Below are 13,368 nucleotides of genomic sequence, written 5' to 3' on the forward strand. Positions count from 1 at the left end.
AAGGAGATGAGATTTGTGATTAGGAATCTGATAGATGTTGATGATCTATCCCCGACAACGGCTCCAGAAATTCCTTTTGATGTTGCTTGAACTACGTTGGTATTTCCCCAAAGAGGAAGGGATGATGCAGCAAGACTACGGTAGGTATTTCCCTCAGTGATGAGATCAAGGTTATCGAACCAATAGGAGAATCACACAACACAATGTAAATGGTACCTGCACACAAAGAACAAATACTTGTAACCCGACACGCAAGAGGGATTGTCAATCCCTCTAGGGTATAAGATAGATAAAATTGTGGTAGATTGGATAACTAGATCTAGCGGAAACGCGAAATATAATAAATAACAAAAAATTGCAGCAAGGTATTTTTGGGTTTTTGGAATAATAGATCTGAAAATGAAAGTGGCAAATAATAGATCGGAAATCAAATATGAAGAAGAATAGACCTGGGGGGCGTAGATTTCTCTAGTGGCTTCTCTCGAGAAAAATAGCATACGGCGGGTAAACAAATTACTGTTGGGCAATTGATAGAACTTCAAATAATTATGACGATATCCAGGCAATGATCATTATATAGGCATCACATCCAAGATTAGTAGACCGACTCCTGCCTGCATCTACTACTATTACTCCACACATCGACCGCTATCCAGCATGCATCTAGTGTATTAAGTTCATGGAGAAACGGAGTAATGCAATAAGAACAATGACATGATATAGACAAGATCTATTCATGTAGGAATAGACCCCATCTTGTTATCCTTAATAGCAACGATCAATACGTGTCTTGTTGCCCCTTCTGTCACTGGGAAAGAACACCACACGACCAAACCCATCACAAAGCACCTCTTCCCATGGCAAGAAAAATTGATCTAGTTGGCCTAACTAAAGCAAAGATTCGAAGAAGAAATACGAGGCTATAAGTAATCATGCATATAATAGATCAAAATAAGAGTCAAATAACTTTCATGGATAAAATAGATCTGATCATAAACTCAAAGTTCATCATATCCCAACAAACACACCGCAAAAAGAGTTACATCAAATAGATCTCCAAGAGACCATTGTATTGAGAATCAAAAGAGAGAGAGGAAGCCATCTAGCTACTAACTACAGACCCGTAGATATACAATGAACTACTCAGGCATCATCGGAGAGGCACCAATGAGGGTGATGAACCCCTCTATGATGGTGTATAGATTGGATCTGGTGGTTTTGGAACTTGCAGCCGCTGGAATTGTGTTTCATCGACTCCCCTTGGGGTTTTGGATTTTTGGGTTATTTATAGAGCAAAGAGGCGGTGCGGGAGGTGGCCGAGGTGGGAACAACTCACCAGGGCACTCCTGGGCCCCCAGGCGCACCCAGGTGGGTTGTGCTCCCCTCGGAGCCCCCCTCTGGTACTTCTTGGGCCCAATAGGTGTGTTCTGGTCTAGAAAAAATCTCTAAAAAGTTTTGCTGCGTTTGGACTCTGTTTGGTATTGATTTTATGCGAAGCAAAAAACAACAACTCGCACCGGGCTCTATGTCAATAGGTTAGTCCGAAAAAATGATATAAAGTTGCTATAAAATGATTATAAAACATCCAAGAATGATAATATAATAGCATGGAACAAACAAAAATTATAGATACGTTGGAGACGTATCACAGCTTCACCACTAGACCATTCCCTACCTAACTGTATTTGTGAGTGCTAGTATCCTTGGTAATGGAACTTGCTAAATGCCCCTGTACTCACCTTTTTTCAATACAAATACTTACATGTATGGTGATGGACGACATTAGCTTGGTAGCCTGATGTCTTGCAAGTGCACAGGGCATTGTAGCAATTTCATCATAAGTAAAGTTTGTTGATCCCACAAGATAGAGAAAAGGAATGCACTACTATCACTGCAATTGCGTTGTCACTTGCGCAGCTATGCTCACACCCAAAATAGAGTTTAAAAATAATTCAGTAAAGTCGGTTGCTAGGGGAAACGACTAAACATGAGAATTAAACTCAGTACCGGGATGGACGGAAAATAAATACTAAACTAAACAGAGAAATAAACCAGGAGAATTTATGCGATGTCTTAAATGAGTATGCTGGCGTCTAGGTATGGTGTTGTTTTGCTTCCGCGTTGATTGGAGTTAAGCTTTTCGACTACTAGCACATACGACCGAGTCAGTATCTTGCATTAAAGGATACACACAAATTATAGATGGTAGAAGGGCCCTCACATAACATTGTCTCTCGAACAACGCTTATTAAGACAACTTAATCGTTCTACTTACCGTCCTATACCAACGGTGCATAACAGAATGCAGAGCAACAGAGGACAAATAACTTGGCGATTCAAAGACTAGAGGAGACCGCTGGTAACGCTCGCGACCGAATAGAGGTTGCTGAGGGGTAGCTTCGCGTGCTTGAGCACCACCTGTCGGGTGAGTGTTATGTTGTGTGTGGTCTCTATTTTGTTTCCTTTTTGTGTAGTTGTTTAACCGGGTTATATGATTGTAGCCTGGTTCCCGACCTTGGACGAGGAGGTTATATGGGCATTTTTATGCCTTCCACAACTGAACGATGTAATGTACTTTACTCTCAGAGACTATTTTTCTCAGTGTGTCATCTTGGGGCATGTCGTCGATCCACTCTGTTGGGGATATAACTATTTGAGTAAGCCGCCCAGGAGGGGCCGGGTTACACAAAGAAGACTTATCAAAGAGAAGCCCAAGACCAAGCATGAAGATGGCGATTACCTAAAGGGCTTAAGGCCCACAGGTGACTTAAGGCCCGTTGTAGTAAACCGGCATGATGGCATGACTTGTAACATAAGGTAGATTTAACTAGTCACCGAGCCGGGCACTGTTTATAAGCCGGCCGGGACTCTGCAAGCCATAGGGCGTTAACCCGTGTATATAAGGGGACGACCTGCTGGCGCCTTAGGGCAAGAAACAACTCATCGAGAGCCGGGCATAGCATATCTTGCTCCCTGGTCATCGAAACATCAATACCAACCCAACTAGACGTAGGCCTTACCTTCACCGTAAGGGGCCGAACTAGTATAAACTCTCTTGTGTCCTTTGTCCCAATTTAACCCCTTCAAGCTTCCTAGTTGCGATGGCCCCACAGCTAAGTCATTTCACGAGGACATCTGACGTGACAATTCCACGATAGTTGGCGCCTACCATGGGGCCAACGCACGGTGGATTTGAGTTCTTGAAGGGCAACTTCGAAGGGCTCAAGGGATACGTGGTGGGCCGGATGACCAAGGGTCATCGCGGCAAGATCTACATCGACGACAAAGGCTGGGGTCCCGACGCTGGCTCAATTGAGTACGGATACCGGGTCCCCTTCGGCGGAATCCACGTCTTCATCAGCCGGATCGGTGAGCCGGGCCCTGAGCCGGACAACTGCACCGACCTCGTCCAAACGGCTCAGCGTGCGAGGAAGACCCGGACTCAACCTGTCATAAGGCGTGCCTTCGTGGGTTGCGTCCACAGAGAGGAATTTTCTGAAGGATCTGAAGATAGGGGTGAGACGGCCGTCCTCTCAGACGGTGATTCGTTCGCTGGCTCAACAGATTTGTTGTATCAGGTGCAAGACGGCGCGCTCGGGGGCTGTTCCGATGGCATCAGTATTCCGGACCCCTATGAGCCGCCAAGATGGGCAGGGATCTTCATGGTTGGAACTCAGCCCGGCTCAAATTCTACAGCTGCTGCAGCGATAACATCCAGGTTAGGAGCAGCCGGGGCAGGCAGCCCCGTACGCCCACCGGCTCAGGTGCTGATAGATCTCATGGACAAGCTTACGGCCCTGTTAACCACCACGGTTATTCCCGCAGACAAATATGAGCATGACGCAGCGGTAGCACAGGTGCGTGAGGAGATAGCTCAGGCCAAGGAGGCCATGGCAGCTGAGGATACTAGACTAGCTACAGAGCGGGCGGCTCTCGACGCCCGGGCACATCGCTTGCAGTCACAAGCTTACCAGCTCACGATGAGATTAAACGCATCCAATGAGGTAATGAGGAGGAGATATCAGAAAACTCAGTCCCATTTACCTCCGAATTACGACCCCCGGGTTCTCTTTGCTACATCCGGAGCCGGCCCCAGTAACCCGCCAGAAGCCGATCAGCTTATGACAGCCGGAACAAGAGGACCGGCTCAGCCTCGGGATATGGCACCGCCTCACGTGAGCATGCCACCGCCGCGTTATGTGCCGATTCCACCGGGTCACTTTTCCAACCCCATGGAGAACTTAATCGCAGCTTCAACACGTTTGGCGGCTCTTCCTATGGAAGGTGATGACCCGGCAGCAGTGGAAACCTGGAAAGTCAGAGAACTCCTCCAGACGGCCCTAGCTCAGCAGGAGACCTATTCTTACAGCCAGGACAGGATTCATTCGACTCCCCCGCCCTGGTTAGCACCGCCTCGCCAGAACCGGAGCCCGAGTTACAGCAGACACATGGAGTCGGAAGCTTTGTCAAGCAACGCCCAACGCCGTAACTAGCCCGGTGGCTATAATCCAGTGCAAGATCGAATACGTCAGGAGAACGAGCAGGCGGCTCAGCTGGCGGCTCAGCAGACGGCACATCAAGATTTTCTAGAGTATCCAACAACTTCCGTTGAGGCGGGAGTAGCCACTAGAACCGGTGTGTTCCTTGTCTGGTTCCGGCTTTGCGTAATGTGCGGTTGCCCAAGGACTTCAAGGGACCTCGAAAGGTGCCGAATTACACGGCCGACTTGCAGCCCGGGGCATGGATTGAGAGTTATGAGATGGCCATAGAGCTGTTGGAAATCAGTGACGCAGCGACGGCCAAATATTTTACCATGATGCTAGATGGAACGTCCCGGTCTTGGTTAAAGGGCATGCCACCCAATTCCATTGGTTCATGGGGCGAGTTAAAGGCCCGGTTCATCCAGAACTTCAAGGACACCTGTAAGCAATCTATGTCGATTGTGGACTTGACGGATTGCAAGCAAGGGGAAGGTGAATCCACCACCCATTGGGTACACCGGGTCAAGGAGATAATTCATTCATCCGATAAGATGGATGCCAGCTTTGCAGTCCTTATGCTGGAGAAAAATTGCCGCTTTGAGCCGCTGAGGCAGAAACTGGGGTGCCTTAAACGTGACTGCACGGATATGGGTACGCTAATGGCGGCTTTAGTTAAATATGCCAATTCTAGTAATACCAAGGATCCTGCGTCCGATGATGAGAAGACAGGAAAGGGAAAAAGGAACGACAATGGAAAGGGTCAGCAGCATAACCTGGGGAATCAAGGCGGCAATAAGCGTAAGGCGGACGGTAACCCGGAGTTTGTGGCCAACGCCAATGCATAGGGTAACAATCAGAGACGTAAGGGTAGACCGCCTCGATCCGGCAGGTCAGGCCCATCTCTTGAACAACTACTCAATGAGCCCTGCCCGAGACACGGCACCAGGGAGCGGCCCGCCACACACCTGTGGAAGGATTGCGCGATCATGAAGGTGTTTAAAAATTCCAACACCTATGATGGTCATCATGGGTCCGGAGGTGGTTCAGGGGCTGGCGGTTTCCATGGCCCGGGAGGCGGCTCAAATTCTGGCTTTCAGGGGCATCCGAGCGGTAATAGTCAGCAGTAGTCTGGTCAAGGAGGGCAACAGCAACAGCAATCGGGTTATCAAAGCCATCCGAAGCAGTTGAGTGGTGGGCAGTATCACCTGTTTACCACTAGTTTATGTAAATGTGACCAGAAGGTTCATAAGAGGGCTGTCAATTATGTTGAGCCGGCGATTCCTCGTTATTTGAGGTGGTCAGAACAGCCCATCATATGGAGCCGAGAGGATCACCCTCCACGGGTCGATAATCCGGGTCAGTTGCCTTGGTGGTAGCACCCCAAGTCGGTGGATATAAATTCACTAAGGTGCTCATGGACGGCGGAAGCAGCATCAATATCCTCTACTACGAGATTTTTCAGCGTATGGGGTTAACTGGCAAAAATCTGAGGACGTCCAACACTGTTTTCCATGGAGTGGTCCCTGGTAAGTCGGCTTACCCGGTTGGCAAGATTGAGCTGGAGGTGGCCTTCGGAGACGAATATGATTCCAGAGCTGAGAAGTTAACGTTTGAGGTGGTCAAAATCAGGAGCCCATATCATGCTCTGTTTGGGCGGCCGGCTTATGCTAAGTTCATGGCCCGGCCGTGTTATGTTTATTTGCAGCTCAAGATGCCGGGTCACAAGGGCACCATCACTGTGCATGGAAGTCGGAAGGTGGCGTTGGAATGTGAAGAGGGTGACGCGGCTTATGCTGAGTCGGCCTGTGCGGCTGAAGAGCTCAAATTTTATCAAGACAATGTTGACCCGGCGGATATGGCCTCCCTCAAGAAACCCACTACTGAACATGACCCGGCGTTGAAGTTTAAATCATCCAATGAGACAAAGGTTGTGGACTTTACTCCAGGAGATGCCTCTAAGCAGTTCAGTATCAGTGCCAATTTGGATCCTAAATAGGAAAGCGCGCTCATCGAGTTCATCCATGAGAACCGGGACATCTTTGCATGGAAACCTTCTGACATGCCGGGTGTACCGAGAGAACTCGCTGAGCACACTCTCAATATTGATCCAAAGTATAAGCCGGTCAGGCAGTTTCTCCGGCGGTTCAACGAAGAGAGACGGAAAGCTATTCGGGAAGAGGTGGCCCGGCTCTTAGCGGCCGGGTTTATTGTTGAAGTTTTTCACCCAGAATGGTTGGCTAACCCGGTGCTTGTCCTCAAGAAGAACGGCACTTGGCGGATGTGTGTGTATTACACGGATTTAAACAAGGCTTGTCCGGCTGATCCCTTTGCCCTCCCCCGTATTGATCAAATTATTGATGATACGGCGGGTTGTGAACGTTTGAGTTTTTTGGATGCTTACTCTGGTTATCATCAAATCAAAATGGCAGTTAAGGACCAGGAGAAAACGGCTTTCATAACTCCGTTTGGGGCCTTCTGCTATGTATCTATGCCGTTTGGACTCAAAAGTGCCCAGGCGACTTATCAGCGCTGTGTGCAGAACTGTTTGCACGACCAAATTGGGCGTAATGTTCATGCTTACGTGGATGACATTGTGGTGAAGTCCAGAGAAAAGGAAACCTTGATATCTGACTTGAAAGAGACCTTTGATAATCTCCGAGTTTACAAGATGATGCTTAACCCGACCAAGTGTGTATTTGGCGTACCTGCAGGCAAGCTCTTGGGTTTTCTGGTATCAAATAGAGGCATCGAAGCTAACCCGGAGAAGATTAAGGCGATTACCTCTCTGGCTAAGCTGGTGTGCATCAATGATGTTCAGCGACTGGCGGGTCGTGTTGCTGCCTTAAGCTGTTTCATAAGCCGGTTAGGTGAGAAGGCCCTTCCATTATATCAGATGATGAAGAAAACCGACACTTTTGTTTAGAGTGAGGCCGCTGATGCTGCTTTTGAAGACTTGAAGAGACAATTGTCTGAACCGCCGGTTCTTGCGGCTCCAATTGATAAAGAGCCTTTACTGTTATATGTGGCTGCCAATTCACGAGCCGTCAGCGTTGCCATCGTGGTGGAGCGTAAGGAAGCTGGCAAGGAGTATCCGGTTCAACGACCGGTTTATTATATCAGTGAGGTACTCATTAAGTCTAAGCAAAGGTATCCACATTGGCAGAAGCTTGTTTACGAGGTATTTATGGCCAACCGGAAGTTGAAGCAATACTTTCAAAGTCATCCTATAAATGTGGTAAGTTCTGCCCCTTTGGGAGACATCATTCAGAACAGGGAGGCCACAGGACGAGTCGCCAAGTGGGCCATTGAACTTGGGCCTCATGATTTGAAGTATATGCCACGTACTGCTATTAAGTCTCAGGCCTTGGTGGACTTTATCGATGATTGGACAGAGTTACAGGCCCCTGAGGAGAAGACGGATAATACATATTGGACGATTCACTTTGATGGGTCCAGGCAGCTAGAAGGCTCGGGGGCTGGAGTGGTGTTAACTTCCCCTCGAGGTGACAAATTTTGTTATGTACTCCGGCTTATGTTTCCATGTACTAACAATACAGCTGAGTACGAGGCCTTGCTCCATGGTCTCCGGATGGCTAAGGAGATGAACTTAAGCCGGGTAAGATGTTTGGGCGACTCAGACCTCGTGGCTCAACAAGTGTCAGGCAAGTGAGATTCCAAGGATCCTCTTATGGCGGCTTATCATCGTGAAGTAGATGCCGTAGCTGGTCACTTCAGAGGTTATCAAGTGGAACACATTGATCGAAGGAAGAATGAGGCGGCTGATGCTTTAAGCCGGCTGGGATCTCAACGTAAGCCGGTGCCGCCTAACACCTTTCTTGATGTGTTACATAACCCTTCTGTCAAGATGCCTACTGAGGAAGAGCTAGCAGTGCCAGACCCGGAGGCACAGCTGGTGGCAGCCCTTCATGTTATCCCAGATTGGACAGTGACCTATTTGGCTTATATGACCCGGGGTGAGTTACCTGAGGATGAGACCTTGGCAAGACAAATCGTTAGGCGCTCCAAATCTATGACGATTGTTAACGGCGAGTTACATCACCTAAGTGTCACTAGGGCATTTCAACGTTGTGTGTCCCCTGCAGAAGGTCAATAAATACTCCGTGAGATCCATGAAGGGGACTATGGACATCATGCCGGGTCAAAATCCCTTGTAGCCAAAGCTTTTCGTCATGGTTTCTATTGGCTGACGGCTCATGCTGATGCGGAGGATCTGGTTAGCAAGTGTGACGGTTGTCAAAAGTTCTCACGACGAGCTCATGTGCCGGCTCAAGAATTGAGGATGATCCCAATCACTTGGCCGTTTGCAGTCTGGGGGCTTGATATGGTTGGGCCTTTCAAGAGGTCCAAGGATAAAAAGACACATCTCCTGGTGGCAGTGGATAAATTTACCAAGTGGGTTGAGGCAGAGCCGGTCAGTAAATGTGATGCAGCCACGGCGGTTCAATTCATGAAAAAGGTGATCTTTCGTTTTGGTTTCCCACACAGCATCATAACTGATAATGGCACTAATCTTTCCAAGGGTGCCATGGAAGAGTTCTGTCAAAGAGAACATATCCGGCTTGATGTTTCGGCTGTTGCTCATCCTCAGTCCAATGGTCAAGCAGAAAGAGCTAATCAAGAGGTCCTGAAAGGCATCAAGCCCCGGCTCTTAGTCCCCTTACAGTGGACTTCGGGTTGTTGGGTGGAGGAGTCACCCTCCGTGCTATGGAGCATCAACACTACGCCTAACAGATCTACGGGATACACACCTTTCTTCATGGTCTATGGGGCAGAGGCAGTTCTGCCAAGTGACATCCGACACGTTTCACCCCGTGTGGCGGCTTACGTTGAGGCGGATAACGTAAAGGCTCGTCAGGATGCACTTGACTTGTTGGATGAGGAGTGAGACTTAGCAATAGCCCGCTCGGCGATTTACCAGCAGGACATGCGCCGCTATCACAGCTGCCGAGTTAGGAGCAGAGCCTTTCAGGAAGGCGACTTGGTACTCCGGCTCATCCAAGATCAATCTAACATGCACAAGCTACCTCCGCCTTGGGAAGGACCCTTTGTGGTCAGCAAGAATCTAAACAACGGGTCATATTACCTCTTTGATGTTCGAGAGCACAAAAACTCACGTAAATCGGAGGAGGAGACCCGCCGGCCGTGGAATATTGCTCATCTTCAGCCTTACTATACTTAAGCCTCCGTATCTTAAGATGTATATACTTTTGACGATGTACATATTATATAAAGCAATAAATCAGGACCTCTGTCCTTTTTTCCATAAAGAATGTGTTTATGTCTTCTTTATCAGGTGGTGGACACTACCAACAGGGACCGGATCATATCTGAATCCGGCTTTCCCTTTGGTCCGGCTTATGATCATATCTGAATCTAGCCGTGGTCACTTGGGGGCTTCCTGTTCAAACATAGGTCGTATTCGAACCAAAGAGAACATAGCTGTCGATACCCACTTGATCGGCATACTGCCAAACCCACTTCGGGGCTTCTTGATCATATTTGAATCACAGCTTAACCCGTTTGGGTCTGACGTGGATCGTATTCGAATCAATGTCATTAAACAACTCTTATGTTCACTTGGGGGCTTCCTGTTCAAACATAGGTTGTATTCGAACCAAAGAGAACATAGCTGTCGATACCCACTTGATCGGCATCGCCAAAGCCACTGGGGGATATATGATCGTATTCGAATCTTAGCTTAACCCCTTTGGGACGGTTCTCTGATCGTATTCGAATCAGGAGCCTGTGAACATTGCTTATATATATAGTTACTTTAACTATCTTGAAACCTTCTTAAGGAAATGGTTCTTGATTCTTCCGGTTTAATATTGATTACCCCAGGTTCTAAAAGTGCCAGGTAAAGCATCATATGAGCCGGGAAGGTTACCAAAGGGTTCGCAGGTATGCTATTGTGATTATAAATAATCATAAATCGGCCTGTATATGATGTTTTTGTGTCATATTCCGGGTTATTAATACTCTATAAACCCTTGGTGCAGTAAACCGCCCAAGAAAATTTTGCTTGTTTTATGTGTAGGACAAGGCAAAGAAAATTTAACATCAAGGAGACAAACGATCAACATAAGCCGGGAATATAGGCTAATGGCGGCTTACGAAAGTGTTAAGCACCATAAACGTGCACGAAGGCATGACAGACATTCAGAAGTTTTTCTATCCTATTACAAGACTCCCCGAGTCTGAATAAGGGAAGCATGGTTTTGACAAAAGTTAAAACGCCTGGTAGCTCATTCCTTCGGCGGGCTTGATGACTTCGGGTTACCTTCTCTGCCTCTCCGTCGGTTGCTTTATCCTGGAAGGTGGACGAGGCCCAGACAATGCCGCTCAAGGCTTCAAATTCAGCCTCATCATCTATTAAACCGGCCGGGTCCACTTCAGGGGCAAAGGTATGCTTACGCGTTGGAGGGATCAGGCTGACTTGGTCATATGGAACGTTTGGAATTCTCCGGTTCTCGCTATCATAGCCCGGCGAATACTTAGTGAGATCAGTATCATTCCCAATGAGAGTCGCCAAGGGACGCACGACTTTGACACAGGCGGTGAAGTCTTGATCATCAAATGTAGAGCCATCCTCCTTCAGGCTTGGATATCCAAGAGTAAGATCAGCCAAGTCAAGTTCTGGCACCCATGCCTTTGCCCGGCTTAATGCGGCCACGGCTCCGGCTCTTGCAGATGCCTGCCTTAAATCCTTAATCCGTTGAGGTAGCACTGCGAGATGCTTCAGCACATCTTGTAGGAGGCGAGGAGTGGTATTTGATAAGGCCACAACGGCCAAAGCACGTTGTAACCCAGAGTACAGCTGCTCCACAAGGGTATAAACCGCCTTGAGCTTGATCAGCATGTTTTGCTTGAGGTTGGTACTCCTGGGGCCTGTATCTTCACAAGCATAGCAATGAGCCGGAGATAGTTATTACAATTATCATTGGAAGAGTACAATGTTTAAAGGTTCTTCAGAGTGACTTACCGAAGATGGCTGAGACCATTTGGGATATCTAGCATTTTAAGCCGGACAGCTCAGTTGTTGCTTCCGCAAGAGATGCTTCGGCCGCCTCGACCCGAGTCACTAGTGAAGCCCTCTCGTCAACCCAAGCTTTTTTCTCCGATTCAAAATTTTTCTTCAGTTTCTCTTGTTCAGAGATGCTGAATTCAAACTTGGAGTTTGCTTTCTGAGTTTCAAGCTCTTGAAGTTTCAGCTGGCTCTTCAGGTCAGCAATTTCCGACTCAAATTGACTTATGGTGGTCTACATTGACACCAGGTTATGGTAAGAATAATGGTAAGGTAACATTTAAGTCCCAAACACTTTACAAGTAAAGATATTTGGCACTTGGGGGCTAATGTATGCTGAAGAAATTTTAAAACCTACCATACCAGGTTACACATATTAAGTCTCAAGCACTCTACAAGTAGAGGTACTTGACCCTTGGGGGCTAATGTGTATTGCAAATTTAAAACTATGATGTTCTAACCGGGTTATATATATTCTCTTTCAACCGGACAAACTAACAATAAGTAAGTTTCTAAGTCTACAGCATATTCATTCATAAGCAGTAGACTTGGGGGCTGGTACAGTAAGGAAGATTCAGGAAAAAAGCATAAGTTATACCTCAGATTTGTGCTGTATTTGCTTCACCATGTCAATTTCCAGGTCACGACTATTGTGCACTTGGTTCAGATAGCCCGAGACTATATCACCAATGCTTAGGTGAGTATAATCTGTGATATCCTGTTTGGCTTTTCGACGTTGGGCAAACTCTTCCTTGGCGGTGCATTGAGCAAGAACAGTAGGACGGCCCGGTTCAACATATTGACTTTTCCCAATTTCAACTTCCGGGTCAGTCGACTTGACCGGGCTAGGAATCTCCGGGTTGTCAGAATTGTGGATAACATTTTCTGCAGGCGGGTCAGAAGTTGGCACCGGAATATCACAAGCCGGTTCAGGCGGTGGCTGATGAGTGGAGCTATCAGGAACGGATGAGTCAAGCGTCGGTTCAGTGACCACCGGGTCTTGGGACGGCTTATTCTTTTTTGCCCTCTTGCTGGGCTTCACTTGCAGGCTGTCAATAAAGGTACAAGGATGAGTATTGAAGTATAAGTATGGAAAACTTAAAGTAAGAAAGGTCACATTACCCGGGAGCTGTTTTGAAAGCCGGCATGTTTGATTGCATCGACTCGTCAGAGGAGGGAGAGTTATCCTGATAATTGGAGTCAGTTGAATTAAGAGGTTGGCGAATCAGACCTGCCAAGGGTAAAGCAGAATGCGAATCGGAGATAACCTCGGTCCGACGTTTCCTGGTTACATCTGGTAAGCCGGAGGAGAGTTCTGCGTCTTGGTTGGCCCGAGTCTGCCTCCGGTTCTCAAGCTGTTGTTGCTTCAAAAGAAATTGAGGATCTTGGTAAGCTAGAGGATGTGAAAATCTTACTTTCCGGGTCACCCTTCGGATTTTTTGCTTTGGCAAAAGCTCTGAGTCGGAGGAGATTATAGTTACCTCTTTGTCAATTGCTTGACTGTTCCCAGTATCCTCCAAAAAGGATAGAATGTCAGTACAGTAACACCAAAGGAGTTAAGGAAATTAAAAGATTACCTCTTCCTCATCCGAAGACGAGTCATCCAATTTAAGCATATTAGAGGCGCTGGGTTTTTTCTTCTTAGAGGTGCCCGTCTTGGTGGCCTTCCTTTCGGTTTTCTTGGCTGCCCTGGCCTGTTTGGCAGCCTCATGGTCATACTTGAACTTCCAGAAATTGTCACTGGCCTGTGGAAAAAGATAAAGAATCATAAATACAAGAAGGTATAACATGTTAAAGAGTATTTTTGAAGATTGATAACTTACAGCAGGGGCCGAGTTCTTC

Source organism: Triticum aestivum, chromosome 7B (assembly GCF_018294505.1).
Source record: "Triticum aestivum cultivar Chinese Spring chromosome 7B, IWGSC CS RefSeq v2.1, whole genome shotgun sequence".
NCBI lineage: Eukaryota > Viridiplantae > Streptophyta > Magnoliopsida > Poales > Poaceae > Triticum > Triticum aestivum.